Raw genomic sequence first — 15432 nt, forward strand, 5'->3', positions numbered from 1 at the left:
TTTGTGAGTCACCCACCCAACAGGTATGGGATTTGATTTTATTGTGATTGCGCCCCTCCTACTGTCTCATTGCAGCTTCTCCTTTGTCTTTGGATGTGGGGTATCTTTTTTGGTGAGTTCCAGTGTCTTCCTTTCGATGACTGTTCAGCAGTTAGTTGTGATTCCAGTGCTCTCGTAAGAGGGAATGAGCGTACGTCCTTCTACTCTGCCATCTTGAACCAATCCTCGACATTTTAAAATTACGTTTTCCCAGTCAAGGACATGATGCCTCTTTCCATTTGTTCAAACCTTATTTGATGGCTCTCAAAGAGGTTTTAGTTTCCTTCATGTAGATCCCAGTCTTGTTAAATTTATTTCCAAGTACTTGACAGATGTTGCTGCTATTATGAATGGAAAAATTCCCCCAACTCTTTTCCTAGGAAATTATTATTAAAATAGAGAAAGGTTATTGACTTTAGTACTTATAGGCCACCTTATGAAATTTATTAATACTATTGCATTTTCTTATTAGAATCTTTTAGGCTTCCTTGGTATAATATCATCAGCAAATAGCTGGCTTTTATCTCTGCTTTTCCAGTGTTAAACCAGTTACTTCATTTCTTCACCCTACTCTTCTTGCTGTAACTTCCAAAACAACATTGAGTATTATGGTAGTAGCATGTAGTCCTGTTTTGTTCCTGATGAATGTTTGCTGAGAATCAGGCAGTGTCCTAGGGTCTGAGAGTACTCTGGGGAATAAAACAAAAGTCCCTGGACACATGGTGTTTACATTCTAGAAGGGGGTCCATGGAGGGACTTTGAGTACCTTTGTTCCACAAATGTTTGTTGTTTCTGATTTTCATCTTGTGGCTTTAGTGTTTTTCCATTTAAAGACATTGTTTACTATAGATTTTTCATAACAATTCATTCCTATTTTTTAAAAGGGAGAGCTGCCAAATTTTATTCAATGGTTTTTAAGGATGAAATGATATGATTATTTAATTTTTCTCTTTTTAACTTGTTGATGCATCTGTAATGAAATATATTGATTAGCTTACTGATACTGAATTATCCCTGCATTCCTGGAAGATACGGCGTGATCTTGTTGTACTATTCATTTGTTATACTACTGGATTCTCTTTACTAATATTTTATTTGAAATTTTGTATCAACTTTCAAAAGTGCATTTGCTCATTTCTGTTACTAAAGTTATGTAAGCTTTATAAAAAGATCTGAGATTTTCCACCTTTTTCCTATAGTGTGTAAATGTTCAAATAACATTGGAATTACATTATCTATTCCTTATTGGTTAAATAAATCTTAGGTGTTAATTAATCCTCTGATTCTGGTCTTATTTCAGTGGTAGCCATTGGCCTTTTGGGCACTTTAACCTCATTCTAGCTCCAGTGGCTCAGGTGCTTTCCTTCTATTTGTGAGTGTTACCAAATTGGACCAGAGCTTCCATAAGTTACCTATCATGATAGAGGAAATCTTAAGTCTCCTCTGCAAATATTGGCGGGGATGCTTCAGCTCTCATACTGAACAGGTAATCTCAATTTGTCCCATCTGCCAGAAACACAATCCTGTTAAAAAGGTAAAGGTGGGCAAGGATGCCAGCCAGCTCCCTCAGGCCCCTTTCTCCATCAGCAAATGGATTTTGTCAAACTCCCATGGTCTCATGGGTAAAAATATGTTCTAACCATAGTCTGCATTCTAAAAATAATGCTTGGAAGCTTTGCCCTGCAAATAGGCTACTGCCACAGCTTGAGCTAAATTGTTGCTAGAATTTTTCCCACCTGGGGAATCCCTCTTTTCCTCTCTAGCAACAGAGGAACTCACCACATTGCTAAGTACTTCCACTCCCACAAAAACGGCAGTGTCCTTAACCATCCTTAATCCACAAAAGAAAAAAGAATGAGCCAATGGAACACTCAAGTTATTCAAATGCTGAGGAACTCAACCTAACTTGACCCGAAGTCTTGCCATTAACCCTGATAATACTTTCTCACTTTCCTCTCAACATTGATTATCCCTTTATGAAATAATTACTGGCAGGCCCATGAAGATTCCTTACTCTCGTTAGACCATAGGAGGTTCAAATATGATCCAGACTGGTACTCTTAAATACTGCCAAGGTCTCATTCAATACACTCATATTTATGACTGATAGTTCAAGTGTACCTTTCCCCCAGACCTCCCACCTCAGAGCTTACATGATCTTCATGTTGAAGACCTGGTCTTCTGGAAAAAAATACCATCAAAAGACCAATCTTGAACCCAGGCAGAAGGAACCTTATACTGTCTTCCTAACCAGTTGTACTGCTGCAAAACTATAAGGAATACAACTTTCATGTTTTAATATTTTAACAATACAAGTCTCATTTTGAAGTTAGGAAAATTCACCCTAGCAGCAGACCTTAAACTGAGGCTCCTTGAGAGCTCCCAGAAGCAGATGATGACATGAGACAAACTGCTTTCTCATGAATTTTGGAACAAGCAGATGGCACCACAATGGGGTCAGCTTCCACCCAAAATGCTGGAACACAATTGCCTGGGATTTCCCTATCCAGTGCTCTCCATGTTCCTCCTCTGTATCCTTCTCATCATTCTTTAATTTTTCTATTGTCCATTAGTTTCAGAACTTCCTGAGCCATGTCTCCCCTATTCCTTTCCATTTCTGGCCTCCTTACCATTTCCTTCTCTATTCCTCATTTATCTACAGAAATGCAGGGTCCCCAATTGTTTCACGTTTGCTCCCCCAAACCTCTCTGACCTCTACATCATAAGCAAGAACATGTGAGATGCTAACCAAAAAATTCACTGCATTGCCTCCACAATCCTAACCCCATCCTTGAAGGATCTCCACACCAATTTCCTGGAATCCACTAGACTGGTTCTCGCTGGCCTTGGGTCTTGGTTTTACTCGTTATCATAGCCTCTAATGATCGATTTTCTGCTTTCTTTTATAAGTATCCTAATTAAGTGCTTTTTCTCCAGAACACTTTCTCAGCTTCAGATCACCATCAGAGCTCAACAGATGATTAAGCTAGTGCTCCAAGGGGAGTGCCAACAAGAAACTACTGACTCCGTGGATAATTTCACTTAGCTTTGACCAAAACCCATGGAAATTACTGAGATTGTTCTAAGACAGATGATGTTTGTATGGAGCAAGAGGGGGCACTGACAAGGCCAAATACAGACCTTTCCCCTTTTGCCTGAATCTGCTGATGAGGCCAGATACTGACCCTCCAATTTCCCATTCTCTGTCTCATGACTGATTTGCTAAGATTAAAATTGTTTGTCCCCTGAAACTAGCTAACCACAGAGAAAACCATTTCCTCTTCACACAATTGACTGAGACTTCTGCTGGAAAAACAACCCCAAGTATAAATCATCCCTTCTGCAACTTGTTTACTCCTCCCCATAAAAGTCTAAGGCAGAATCACCCTGCGGAGACATTCAGATCTTTGGATCTTCGATGCTCCCCCTATTGCCTGAAAACAACCTATCTCCTTACTTGACTGACTTCTGTCTTTCATATAAATCACACTAAAAGTGAACAGACAATAGAGTAGTAGGAGAAAATCAAATGGACCAAGAAACAGAAATCAATCTCTGTTATGTGTAAATTTGATATATGATAAATAAGGTACCACAAAGGAATGGCAAAAAAATTTTTTTTATTCGATGGTAGTGGGCAAATTAGCTCACTCCATGGAGAAAAGTAAAGAAAATAAAGTTGAATCTTTAACTTATATTAAATAAAAAGGGTGGGTCTCAGACTGCAGTCCTAAATTCAAAAGGTCAATTTATAAATCTAATTTAAGAAAATGTAGGAGAATATCCATGTGAACTAGAAGTGGGGGGAAATTTCCTAACCAAGACTCAAATAATGAATAAATTTGACTGCATCAAAATTAAAAATTTCTGATAAACAACGTACCCATTTGGCAAAATTAACAGAGACATGACAAACCAGGAGATGTTTGCAAATCTATAATTGACCAGGGATTATATCAAGGACAATTGATTTTAGATTATGATTTGTAGACCATTACTGAGTGATAAATTCAACTTAGAGAATTGCAAGCATAATTTTAAAAAGTAAAGTAGGAAAGAATAGAAAATATCAGAGTGCATAACAAGTATTAGGAGAAAATACTCATCAGCATTTTGTTTATACCATGTAAATGAAAATGTAAAATTAAAAATATATGCAATACATACATATATACAATAGTGTGTATTTGTTGGGAATATATATATTTACATATATAGTACATTAATACATATTAATAATTAACCATATATTTAATTATATAGACTTAATAGACACATAATTATATATTACTGATATAATCAATATATATTCTAATAATATATTGATATATAACATGTATACTCATATATGTATATATGTATGTATGTACAAAAATATATATGCATACTTATAAGATTATAACTATACATCTTATATATTAATATATTAATGTATTATATATTATATATAATGTGTGTTGGTTGTGATATAACATATTCTTCTTCCTGTTGATTATGATCAAAACAGTGAAACACTCAATATTTAAGGGGCTCTAGCAAATCACTGAGAAAAAGATAATGATACTCAGCAGAAAATTGGGCAAAGTATATGAACAGGCAATAAATAGAGAGGGAAGCCTCAACAGCTAACGAGAATATGAAGAGGTTCTCAAACTTACTTGTAATCAGGGAGATATATTTTAAAACTATAGACACCATGTTACACCCATCAGAATGGCAAAAATAAAAAAGATGTCTGCTACTAAGTGTTGGAGAAGATGGGGTATATGGGAACTCTTGCAGTTTTGACGAAAGTATAGACTTGTAAGGTCATTCTAAAAATAATCATCTGGAGGTCCTTAGTGACATTAAGAATGTGAATTCTCTTTGACCCAGCAAATCCACTTCAAGGGCTATAGTGATGGCCCTCCACTCATGCCTTTAGGGTGGTACGTACTGGGGTGCTTCTTATGGTGGTGTTTATGGTTGGGGAAGTTGGAGGAAATCTAGGTTTTATCATTAGGGAAATGGATACCTGAAATGTGGTCAATGCACACTTATAATATGAATTACTATCCACTAGTTGGGAGCAACAGACTTGTCTGCAAACAAAGTCTGATTACTTAGAGAAAAACACAAAATATGAAAAGTATCTTTTCATAATATGGCTAAATATATTTGTCTTTTATAAAATTAATACAAATTCATTGTAAAATTTATAAAACATAAAAAGTAAAAACAGCTAGTATCCTCTTACCCAGAGTATAACCACTATTAATTTTGTGGTCTATATTCTCAATTTTTAATGTCTTAAATAAAAGTTGGATTGTATTGCATATTTGAGTCTATAGTATGTAGTATTTTATACTTTTTTAATTTCCTTAACTCTGTATTAAATGAGTTTATGATGTGATTTTTTTCCTTAAAAACCTGACTTTGGGGCTTCCCTGGTGGCACAGTGGTTGAGAGTCCGCCTGCCGATGCAGGGGACACGGGTTCGTGCCCCGGTACGGGAGGATCCCACATGCCGTGGAGCGGCTGGGCCCGTGAGCCATGGCCGCTGAGCCTGTGCATCCGGAGCCTGTGCTCCGCAACGGGAGAGGCCACAACAGTGAGAGGCCTGTGTACCGCAAAAACCAAAAAAACAACCAAAAACAAAAAAACAAAACAAAACCTGACTTTGTTGCATTCTACCATATGGACATATCAAAGCAAATCTAACCAATTTCCTACTGTACATTTAAGTGGTTTCTAACTGATTACTATTATAAACAATCCTGCAGTGAACACCCTCTAATAGAGGCTGACATTTGGCTCATAGGCATTGGTATAAGAAAAGTGGATGTTTACAAGCAGCAACTCTTCTGATTTAATAGATGGTCATGGTGATTGGTGATCCTATACTACCAGTGGTTGAATATAAGCCCTGCTTCTACCTAATTCTTAGTGTTTAGTTAATGTTGTTTCATTAGGATAAATTCATTGAAGTGGAACTGCTGAGACAAACAGTATGAATATATTGCCAACTTACCTTCCTGTAAGATTCTACCAAGTTAGACTCAGATAGCCGTTCTCATTAACACTAGGTATTATTATGTTTTCGATCTTTACCAATTTCTTGTTACATTTTAATGTTAAGATCCTGTACATCTCAGCACTCCAGTAACTCCAAATGCTTATTTCCTCAAACAGCAAAGTCCAGATCACTCTCCTTTGCCACACTGTCTTTCATTCTGAAAAAAAGTCTGACAAGTTAAACACCTTATACCCAAAGTGTTCTGTTACCTGTTGCTCCTTTAGAACTAAATAAACTTTGTAAACAATTATCATTTCCTTCAGCATTTGAGAGATTATTTTTAAAATTTATTTTATTGAAGTATAGTTGATTTCTCATGTTGTGGAAAGATTAATTATACTCCTCAAAACAAATTTTAAAAATTTGCTCATAGGTTAAGTATTATTTTCTGAGGAAACTCTTGCCCAGTGCACAAGCACTGGCTTAGCTCACCTCTCAGGGTCTGGTGGGGGACAGGGGATGGCTTTCTATGTAGGCACATGTTAGAGATAGTTGGACCAATGAGGATTCTCTCACTGTGTAATCATTGGCCTAACATAGCTCCATTCCAGGGCCTTTGAGCAAGGGTGCCATCAGCCTGCTGCCCAATTCTTATAAAAATAAGAGGCATTTCTCTAAAGGGCTGAATGATCGTCCATTGTTACAGATCCTCTGATTTTAACCTTGGATTAAGCATACATTCAGAGAGTTACTCTATTTTTTTCTTTTCTTCTGATTTTCTCACATTAAAAAATCTCTGGAAACCAGACAGTATCCTTCTGAAACTAATTTTTTTTGGGTGGATCCCAAATTGTCATTTGTATCATTTTTTTTAGATTCCACAAACAGGTGATATCAAATGATATTTGTCTGTCTCTGTCTCACTTACTTCACTTACTATGATAATCTCTAGGTCCATCCATGTTGCTGCAAATGGCATTATTTCATTCTCTTTTATGGCTGAGTAATATTCCATGGTATATATACATCCCACAACTTTTTTATCCATTCATCTGTTGATTGATATTTAGGTTGCTTCCATGTCTTCTTGCCTATTGTAAATAGTTCTGCAATGAACACTAGGCTGCATGTACCTTTTCAAATTATGGTTTTCTCCAGATATATGCCCAGGAGTGGGACTGCAGGATCATATGGTAGCTGTATTTTTAGTTTTTTAAGGAATCTCCATACTGTTCTCCATAGTGGCTGCACCAATTTACATTCCCACCAACAGTGTAGGAGGGTTCCTATTGGTTTACTTTTCCTATTGGTTTTCTTTAACAAAGGACACATCATAAAAGGGTTTATAATCTTAATAGCACCTGTTATAGACAATATTAAAAGTAAATAAATCAGATTTCACGTATTACTCTTTTGTTTTGTATAAAGTGGGTGGGGAAGGGACATATTTTGATAAAAAGTAACCTAGAGAGCCATGATGATGGTCAGCATTGCTATGAATGGGAGGGCTTCTAACTCCATTTGTCTTTTTATTTCTAGTAAGGTTAGCAGTGCCCAAACATTATTCAAAATCTAACCATAATCTGGAAAAAAATACCATAGAGAGAAAGCAAAAACAATGACAATAACTTACTCTTCCCATGTGTCAATACCCTTCCTTCTTCATATTCAAGACCCAGCTCATATGCACACCATTCCCTGGCAAGTATAGACAGGGCAAGGCCTTTCCCTTACCTAAACTCCTGGTTAATTTTATTGACTTGAAATCTTCCTTTCCTTTTAACTTATTCAATTTCCTTATGATGGCATCATATCTGAATATTTTGGTTAAACTTATATGTTTTTCCCTCACAGTAGATTCCAGGTTCTATAAGGGAAGAGAACACGCTTCCAGCATCTTTATAGCCCTAACAGCCAGCACGTGGCCTGGTACACAGAACATGCTAGATAAACAAATTAAGAATCACTAAACGAATGAATGGATATGTGTGATAAGTAGTTATCAAAACTCTCAAGTTAGGAAAAAAAACAAAAGGAAAATTATTTTACAAAATTAAAACTATCAGAATCCCAAAGCTTTGTTGCTTCATGATGTATATGCTATTTCTAAACTCCGAGTAAATGAAAGAAAATGAGCACTTCTACCCTGAAATAGGTATTACTGTATTACGGAAAAAGAGAAGTATTTTTAGTATGGAATAAAAATAAAATTAAAGACAGAAGTACTACAAAGAAACATATCTGTTCTAATATAAAGCAGGGGCTCAACCAAGGGACAAAATGTCACTACTGTCACTGAGGGAAAAAGATCTATTGGAGTCCTTATAAAGGTCTATACAGATTAGTGAGTGTCCAGAACAGTGTCTGACATTCAATAAATATTTGTCAAATAAGTGAATAATATCAAATCAAGAAAGTCAATATAATGGGAATAAATGATCAAACTGATAGTTGAAGAAGAAAGCAGTAAGCTAGGGGATCAAGAGAAGAAACGTTCCTAGAAGGCACTGCAGTAGAAAATGGGGCTTAAAAAAATAGTACTTAGTAAAATTAAAAATAAATCAATCCAGGAAGTTGTATAGAGTAGAAAGAAGAGTGAAGCCTCGTGAGGCCTACCATCGATATTTTATTGGTGGGCTTATAAGATCTTAATGGAAGAGATAATCCGTACCTTAAATGAACACTTCCATAAAAGAGGGAAAACTGCCAAACTCATTTCATGACTGAACTGCTTTTATGCCAAAACTAGATACAGATCGTACCAGAAAAGAAAATAATAGGTTCATTTCACTTACATTTATAGTTGTGAAGATCCAGAATAAAATATTAGCTAGCCAGACTCAACAGTGTGTTAGCAATCAAGGAACACAAGAAGGGTTCACATGCGGTCAATTTGCAAGTCTACAAGACAGAAAGACTGGCCATAATTTTTCCTCTGCCAGAAAAGAACTTTTCCATTAGAAAAATACACCTTTTCTTCAACATGCCCAAGAGACTACAGTCAGCATAATTAACTAGTAACCTCCCCAAGGTCAGAGAGGAGGCTTCCCTCATTGTAAATACTGAGATCCTGAGGATCACTGGCTCTCTACTAAATACACTCATGTATTCACTAGGTCCTGAATTGAAGAGAGGGAAAAATGTTTTCCCGCTCTAGAAAGGAGAGTGCTGGTTGCCACAAACTGGATAAGGTTAGCTCTCATCAAAACAAAGGGCCTTAATGTCATTACTGTTCTGACCCTAAAGTTTTACCATTATGCTAAAAATTTAAGTGTCTCTAAATACTAAGTACTTATCTATGTTCCCTATGGTTTTTTTAAAAATGTAAATTAAGATTTATTCTCTAAAATGGAAGCTTCTAGCTACTTATAAGTCATTAATATTGCACAATGGTATTTTAAAAGTATAGCTTTATAACAAAAATGTGTTCAAGATTACAAAAACTGTAAAGTAGAAGAAAAAATTATTTTGTAATCTCAACAGGTTTTGGGATTTGATCTTTTTATCTTATTTTTTAAAAAGAGTTGAAAATAATAAAAAGTGAAACAGATTATTTTCATACAAGCTGACCCAGGGTAATCAGTCACCCTGATTACAGCAGGCCTTTCTGGCTACATAGGGTTGTTGCCTTAGACAACAGAAGTTGTCTACAGCTTTTGGATCAGCATGGCAGAAGCACCTCCTCCTCCGCTGCAAATACTGGCAAGACCACATTCTCCTTGCTTCAAGGCATGAGCCAATGGACGACAATCCTGGCTCCACACATCCCAACTGTATGTCCGATAGAAACAGCTCCTCCATTGATATTCACTTTTGGGGGATCAATCTCTAGCATTTTAATGTTTGCTAGTATGACTACACTAAAGGCTTCATTTATTTCCCACATTGTAATACTTTTTTTTCAATCCTGCATCTTTTAAGATGCACCTGCATCTTAGGTGCAGCATATGCAGGTGCAACTGGAAAATCAATAGGTTCTACAGCAGCATCAGCAAATGCTGCTATTCTTGCCAGTGGTTTAACATTGAGCCTCTTGTTGCATCTGCAGTCATCAGAACCATAGCAGCTGCTCCTTCATTCAGTGTGCTGGCATTGGGAGCTGTTACTGTACCATTCTCTTTTTGGAAACCCATCTTCAGCTTTGGAACTCTGCTAAAGTCAACATGTTTATATTCTTCATCTTCTTTCACCACTACATCTGGTTTACCTTTTACTGTAATTGTGACAGGAACAACTTCACTTGCAAATTTTCCAGCTTCTCATGCTGCTTTACTTCTGGTATAGGAGTTAACAGCATAAGTATCCTGTTCATCTCGTGCAATATTCAGCTTCTTTGCAGTATTTTCAGCACAGTTGCCCATATGAACTTTATTGTAGACATCAGTTAGCCCATCTTTTACAATCAAATCTTCAAGCTTTACCCCACTATATGGTGTTGCTCCTCTGTTCATTACGTAGGGAACATTGGACATGCTCTCCATCCCACCTGCCACCATCACATCCTGATGTCCACACATAAGATTCTGAGAGGCCATCATGATAGCTTTCATTCCTGAGACACAAACTTTAGTTTACAATGGTACCTGGAGTAGAAATAAGTAAGCCTGCACGCAGTACTGCTTGCCTTGTAGGGGCTTGTCCTCCACCTCCTTGTAGAACATTAGCCATGTATGCTTCTTTCACTGCTTCTTTTGGAAACCCTGCCTTTTCAATGGCTCCCTGAATTGCAATGGAACCAAGCTCAGTGGCTGGCAGAGAGGAAAGCCTGCCTAGAAAGGACCCAATGGGTGTTCTTGTAGCACTTACTATGACCACTTCATTCAAAGTGGGTTTTGATCATAACTTCGTTCCACATATCTTACTTCCTGCATCCACCTCCGAAGCAGGGGGCTGCGCCTGCAGGCACCACCGCGCAGAAGGGCCACCAGTACAGCCATGGTCACCGAGCGTGGAGCGGAGAGTTACCAGTGGAGAGATGTGGTCGCACGCGGCGGGTCCCTGATCCCGCTTCCTCTATGGTTTTAAAGGTGTTCCAGTGATGCTTATATCTTTTACCTGGAATGACGTGTGTAACCAAAAAAAAATTATGCATGAGAACAGCCCTGTTTAGAATATGGAATGAACTAAAATTTATTCATAAAAATGAACTAAGAAACTCCTCAAAGGCAATGACTGTGACCGACTTCTTCAGTTTTCCCTGCAGATACCAAACTAGTGCTGGATGCACAAATGAGTGATTAGTACTTGTTAAAACTGATTTCAGTTTGAGGGCAAATTTGAATATTTTCTATGAGTAGGACAGCAGCCGCTTTAAGAGGTTTAAATGTATGGGTCCTACTAAAAATGTTGAAGTCAAGGCCTTCCACCTCAAGTGAAAGCTGGAAGATACAGCGGCATTCTAACAGATGCTGGAGTACAATTTTTTTTTTTATTGACATGGAAAAAGTACAAGATCATTGAGAACAGAGCCTGCATTCATTTATTCCCTTGCTCCCACAATCACTCCTTTCAAAGCCATTCAGCTCAGTTATGCTGGGCTGGTGGGACGATACACAAGCAGAAAAAGAGGCATAGAAGGGTCCTCACAAGGTTGTTTACATTTATAATAGGAGCAGGGGACAGCTCCTATTTCTGTTTTCATTGTCAGAAAACCTTAGATCATTTGGCATCTTTTTGCAGACATGCAAACTGAAAGTAAATAATGTCTTTTTTTAATCAAAAATTTTTATTGAGTTATAATTAACGTACCACATTAAATTAGTTTCAGGTGTACAACATAGTGATTCTATATTTTTATACATTATGAAATGATCAGTGCAATAAGACCAGTTGCCATCTGTCACCATACAAAGTTGTTACAATATTATTGACTATACTTCCTGTGCCGTACTTTACATCCCCATGACTTATTTATTTTAGAGCTGGAAGTTTGTACCTCTTAATCCTCTTCACCTATTTCGTTCACTGCCTTCCAGCCCCTCCTCTCTGGCAACCACTAGTTTGTTCTCTGTAACTATGAGTCTGTTTCTGTTTTGCTTTCTTTGTTCTTTTTTTTTTTTTTTTTTTCCGGTACGCGGGCCTCTCAGTATTGTGGCCTCTCCCGTTGCGGAGCACAGGCTCCGGACGCGCAGGCCCAGCAGCCACGGCTCACGGGCCCAGCCGCTCTGCGGCATGTGGGATCCTCCCGGACCGGGGCACGAACCCGCATCCCCTGCATCGGCAGGCGGACTCTCACCACTGCGCCACCAGGGAAGCCCCCTTTTTTTTTTAAGATTCCACATGTAAGCGAAATCATATGGTATTTGTTTTTCTCTGACTTATTTCATTTAGCATAATACCCTCTAGATCCATCCACGTTGTCACAAATGACAAGATTTCATTCCTTTTTATGGCTTACTAGTATTTCAGTGTCTCTGTGTATCACATGTTCTTCATCCATTCATCTACTGATGGATGCTTAGGTTGATTCCATATCTTGGCTATTGTAAATAATGGTGCAATGAACATAGGGGTACATATATCTTTTCTAATTAGTGTTTTCATTTTCTTCAAATAAGTAGCAGAAATAGAAGTGCTGGATTGTACGGTAGTTCTATTTTTAGTTTTTTGAGGAATCTCCATACTATTTTCCACAGTGGCTGCACAATGTACATTCCCACCAACAGTGCACAAGCGTTCCCTTAAGAGATTCAAATCCATACACAGCCTCAAACATTTTGCACGCATCCTACCATGCCCTCCTGTACTACACAAGGCTGCTCAATGTTCATTTCCCTGAATTTCTTTCTTCTACTCCTTTGTTACTATCTTCTGCCTGCATTCTTCTCTGTTTTTGACCTCTCAAAACCTTTATCATCCTTCAAGATTCAATTCAAACATCACTGAACTGTTTCTTCCTCTCTGCTGCAATAACACCTTCTTTTCACCTTGTTACTATGTTGAGCACAAAGTATAAGAAATTACTTTTTGGGGGGCGGAGTCAAGATGCCGTACTAGAAGGATGCGGGATTCATGTCTCCTCACAACTAGGGCACCTACCAGGCACCAGTGGGGGACCACGGACACCTAAGGGGGCAGGAGGAGCCCCCAGTGACCGGGTAGGACGTGGGGTGTGAGGGGGAGTGAAGGGGGAGGAGAAGTGAAGGCGGGACGGGTCTGGTAGCCCTGAGAGGTGGCTGGGGGAGGGGAAGGGATCCCACGCCCGAATGGGGAAACTGGGGAACCATCGGGAGGGCAGAGGATCAAAAGGGAGCGTGGCCAGGTTTCCGCTGCCCACTTGGGCCTCCAGGAGCTTGTTGAGATCCTGGGCCTGATCCTCTGCCCTCCTAGGCTCCCTCCTGCCATGTGGGTCCTGAGGGAGTGGGAGGGAGGGGAGGGGCAGCAAAAGTAAAGGCCGGACCTCCGGGACCTGCACCCCTGAGGGGTGGCTGGGGGAGGGGAGGAGTTCCTACACCCAGCAGGATTCACCCATGGTTAGGGGTCCAGTGGCGATGGGGGAGAACCTGGGGGAGATGGTGGGGAGGGGCACAAAGGAACGGAAGGGAGCGGGGCCAGTGCTTTCCCTGTCCACTTAGGCACCGGGGAGCCTGTTGGGCTCCCAGGCCTAATCCTCTGCCCTCGGAGCCTCCCTCCTGCCATGCAGAACCCAAGCCCCGCCCCTACGCCCCCACCCAGGGCCCCACCTCTACACTCGGAGTCCCCCTCCAACACAATGGGCCTAAACCCCACCCACACACCCTCACCCAGGGCCTTACCTCCAAACTCCTGAACTCCACACTCCAGAGGCCCTCCTTTCCAAATGCTGCCTCTCCCCTTCTGCGCAGGGCCTCAGCAGATGCCCCGCCCCACGCTTGAACGTCACCCTGCCTAGGCCCCACCCCACGCGCAAACGTCACCCCCCCACCTGCCTAGGTCCCACCCCACCCTAAACCTTGCCCCTGCCTAAGTTCCACCCCCACCGAAATTCCGCCCCCATAGCCAAGGCTTTTTTTTTTTCTTTTTTCCTCTTTTAGATTGGGCTTCTGTTTTACCTTGTTGATTCATTGTTGTTGGTTCTTTCACATTTTTAAAAGAAGCTCAGAAATCAGGTGCCCAGCTGAGCCCAGCCACCAGCCAACGTGCCAGCTGAAGGATGTGCAAGAGGGACCATTGGCAAGACCAGCAGAATCACCCAGCTAAGTCCAGCCCAGGCTACCATCTTGAACAAATAAAATGGTGGTTGTTTTTAGTCACTAAGTTGGTTACATAGAAATAGATAATCAAAGCAATGAGGTAAGAGGGAGATCTTAATATTTGACATCTAGAATGAGAGTAGTAACCAACCCTGTCCTGCTGGTGTTGGGCTTGGCCATGTGATTTGATCTCATAATGGAATATGAGCAGACATGATGTCCATCCCTCACGGGCTTTATATAGTTCAGATGGTTTCGCTGGGTCTCTTGTGTCTGGACCTGTGCCATTAGAAGAGCTGCCCTGGTGGGCCCTGCTCTTTAGCCTGTGTTCCAGAATGACAGACATGTGGGGCAGATCTAGCAGATGCAGAACCAGCACAGCCAATCCAGAGACTGGTGAGCAGATGCTCAATAAGCAGATGCTTATTGTCACAAGCCACTGAGAGTTGAGATTTGAGGGTTGATACTGCTGTAAAAACTGACTAATATGCTCAACCAAAGATTGAAGAATATAATATGTGATCATTCTCAATTCATTGTCATAGTGATACTGTATTTGATATGCTAGCTAAGGCTGCTGGCTGGGGTTCTAAGGGACTGGACTGATTAATGCAAATCTGGCCCAATACCTGCACCACGCTAGGTGACACTGAAAGACCAGAAAGCACCTGACCCAGCAGAGAGAGAAGAGTTCAAAGACGGACAGCACCCAGAAGTCTCTCTCCCCTTTCTTGTCATTAGGGGGCAGATCGAAAAGAGAAGCATCTGAATCTTTTAAGATGTGCTCCCTGACCTTCCCTGTATAATAGCTAACACTTCCACAGCACTTTCTAGGCGCAAGGCTCTGTTCTAAGCACTTTACATATATTAACTCCTTCAATTCCCAAGCAACCAAATGAGGCAAGTAACAACTATTATATTGACAAAGAAACTGAGACACAGAGAAATTAAATAACTTTCTCAAGATGACACAGTTGGAAACTGGATCCCTAATACTGATAGAAATGAGAGGTGCCTAAGATGACTACACCCTGTGTGCTCATTATAGTGACAGCAGAGTGGGCACAGTAATCATGGTACAGAGACAACCATTGAGGGCCCTGGCCTATTGCTCCATGTCAAGCACAGGCCTTCCCCTGGCTGGGTAGCAGTACACTGTTACTATTCTGCCACTCTGGCTCTGTGTCCCAGTCCAGTGGGGAGCAAGGTGATCACCTCATTATGCCA

At 40.0% G+C, this 15432-nt stretch overlaps 1 pseudogene; it reads right to left on the reverse strand.

Annotated features, from left to right (window-relative positions):
- Positions 1 to 9580: 9580 nt before the first annotated feature.
- LOC115867134 (acetyl-CoA acetyltransferase, mitochondrial pseudogene) lies at positions 9581 to 10971 on the reverse strand (annotated as a pseudogene).
- Positions 10972 to 15432: the final 4461 nt, after the last annotated feature.

The sequence above is a fragment of the Globicephala melas genome, chromosome 2 (genome assembly GCF_963455315.2).
Source record: "Globicephala melas chromosome 2, mGloMel1.2, whole genome shotgun sequence".
Taxonomy (NCBI): Eukaryota; Metazoa; Chordata; class Mammalia; order Artiodactyla; family Delphinidae; genus Globicephala; species Globicephala melas.